This window comes from Penaeus monodon, chromosome 38 (assembly GCF_015228065.2).
Source record: "Penaeus monodon isolate SGIC_2016 chromosome 38, NSTDA_Pmon_1, whole genome shotgun sequence".
Classification (NCBI taxonomy): Eukaryota; Metazoa; Arthropoda; class Malacostraca; order Decapoda; family Penaeidae; genus Penaeus; species Penaeus monodon.
The window spans coordinates 784108-787114 of NC_051423.1; the positions used below are offsets into that span (position 1 = coordinate 784108).

The 3007-nt window shown below is 36.7% G+C and overlaps 1 protein-coding gene across 1 annotated transcript in view; it reads right to left on the reverse strand.

Annotated features, from left to right (window-relative positions):
- Positions 1 to 2119: 2119 nt before the first annotated feature.
- LOC119596809 (threonine aspartase 1-like) overlaps positions 2120 to 3007 on the reverse strand; it is a 23846-nt gene continuing 22958 nt past the window's right edge. Inside the window, exon 10 of the mRNA XM_037946138.1 lies at positions 2120 to 3007. This exon is cut by the window's right edge and continues 759 nt beyond it. The gene's annotated coding sequence lies outside the window, so the exon portion shown is untranslated.

Consider the following 3007-nt stretch of genomic DNA (forward strand, 5'->3'; position numbering starts at 1 on the left):
AGCAGAACTAGACTGACTTTGGTCCCAAGAAAAAGAAAAAGAGAAAGAGGAGAAAAAAGAAAAAGAAACGCAGAATAGAAAAGGAAAAAGAAGAAAAAATAAACCCATGAAGAACAGGAAAAAAAAAAAATCACACCAATTCCATAAAAAACAAACAAACAAATAATAACCATACACTATGTACGCACTCCTACTGATAAGAAAACCTGCTGCATGGTAACAGGTAACCTTCCATTGCATGGTCTTTGGATGCAGGTGATACTGTGGTGGGAAATTGGCCTGGGACATTTACAGCAGAATGCCCAGCAAGTTGGCAATACTGAAAGCTATTGCAGAATGAATTCCTTATCTATATTACGATTAAAGATTAAAAGAGAGGAGAGGAAAAAAATATAAATAATAATAATTATACATATATAAAAAAAGGAAAATCACCACAACACCAAGTAATTGTTATTATCATCATAACTTAACTAGCGCAAAAAACAACAAAAAACAAAAAACACTCATTCTTGATCTTTTATCTACATCCTGAAACAGCATCTGAGTAGCATGTCTAGATGAGCACTCATTCACACTGGCAGTGCTGGTTAACTGAGGGAAGGTAAACGGCTCGCCACACAATGGTGTCGTCGCAGCAAAGAGTTTAGTCACACTGACGAAAAAAGATATTACCAACCGTAAAATGTAGAGAACAAGGCTTCTGAAGCAATTTTAATTTTTTTTCTTTTTTTTATTTATTTATTTATTTCACCCTATAATGAAGACCTGAGTCCCTGACGCCTTGCTGTCATACCTACGAGAAGCTAATTGGGCACGGGTCAGCCCAAGTTAAGAGTACAATACACATAAATCAAGCTCAAACCTACTAATGCAAGCTACAGTTACAGCTATGCCATAAGAGGCAATAAAAATAATAATAAAAAAAAAAAGAAAAAAAGAAAAAAAAAATAACGATTAATATTTAAAAAGAAACAAAATGTCAAAAAATGCTTAACATACAAACACGTCACAGTAAAAAGTGGGTTGGAGATAAGACGGTAATTACCAACAGTTGCCCACGGTTGGTCTGAACGAGCTTAAAGGCATCGGTAACAAGTACGGGGTCGTGAGCATAGCCGGTAAGCATCGCCTCTTACCAACCTTCATTGATATGAGAACTATTGTGGGTTGAGTGGTGTGGAGACCGGCTGCCTTCTGAACGAATGCAAGAAACATTCAACAAGTTTAGCCTCTGTGCAGCTCTGCTTGCTAGCCCGGCCTCCACTTTATTTATTTTTTTTTATGATTGGCTATGTAAGGGCACAACAAAACTCCTGATATGGGTCCACTGGAATGAGATACTATGGAGACTTTTGAGGTATAGTGGTTCAACAGGCACTTGTGGAGCTCACCAAGTGTATAGCCTGGGGAGGACAACCTTAACCATTGCTCATGCTGCCGATAGGGCTAGTAGTAGCTATTGCGAACACATGGTCGAGGGTGATAGGGAACATATTATATAAAAAGTGCACCAACAATATTATGGAATGTATATAAAAGACATTACAATTATGAATAATTAGTCACCGGAGGAAGCATAGACAACTGGCTGGCAGTCCTGACAATCACAGAGTATGGGCAAACAACATGAATGGGAGTATGAGCATTATGGGCAGATAAGTAAGTTTGTACTCCTACTGGTTTGCTCCAACCTGGTCTGACTGTCTGCAACAACATCAACTTCACTGCCATCATTATCATCATCACCTGTTTCTGCAAACCAGATTATACACACACACATATATATAATATTATATAATATTATTATATATATATATATAACATATATATATATATATTACATATTATATATCATTATATATATAAAATATAATATATATAATAATATATACATATACATATATATATATATATAATATATATACATATATATATATATAATATATCTATAATATATATATATATATATATATATATAGATATATATATTTATATATATAAATATATATATATATCATATATATATATATATATATATATATATATATATATATATATATATATATATATATATATATATAATATACATACATACATACATACATACACACACATGGAGAGGTCTGTGGCCTCTTGACACAATGCAATAAGAGCACGAGTGTTAGCAGCATGAGCAACAGTACGCGCGACGTCCTCTCCCAAGCCCACCCTGAGCAGTTCAGTCCTTCAGTGACCTTGCAACAAATGGTCCCGTTTAGCTGCCTACTTAGAGCTAAGAAACAGTAAGTTTACTGTCCTTAAAATTATATATCCAAAATATCATGTTGCTGTATCATCATCATAATCATTCCTTGCTGCAAGTACCTAGAGTGGTAAAAGGCATGTAGGAGAGCTAAGGACTCTCTTGCATGAAGTCTCTAGGGGGACATGCTGCAGGGCCAGTGAAGGACTGTTGGTTGGTGGCACAACTGAGGTAGCGTATGGTTCCTGTGTGGCAGTCATAACACCTGTGGTACCTGAGTAAGGTTTTTTCTTCTTCTGTTGCTGGGAGAGTAACTTACCCCCATACACAATCTTCTCACGAGTCGTACGCTCTCCAGGCGCAGGTGAGCTCGTCAGGAAATTCTCTATGAGGTATATCTGCAGCTCCTAATAAGGCATGACGTGCATATGCACCATAACGGACATATGCAATTCTATTATTAACACCAACTGCCATGCCAAAATAGTGAGCTTTTGCACCGATAGCAATTCCGTACAACTGTTAAGGCCCCCGTGGATAAAAAAGATCTCTTGGGGAGAAATTTTGTGGCTTCCAAAGTGTAGGAAATGGGTTTGAGGTACAACCTACTCACCCGGCTACCACAGGCTTGTAATGCACTTTCTGGAAAGAACTGTGTTAATATGGAAATGCTGGGAAAATACTGGTATGTGGCTGTGCACGTTTGGCAGTGACAGTTAAGAGAACCTTAATCCTAGAGTGATTTTGAAATGCAGCAGTTGC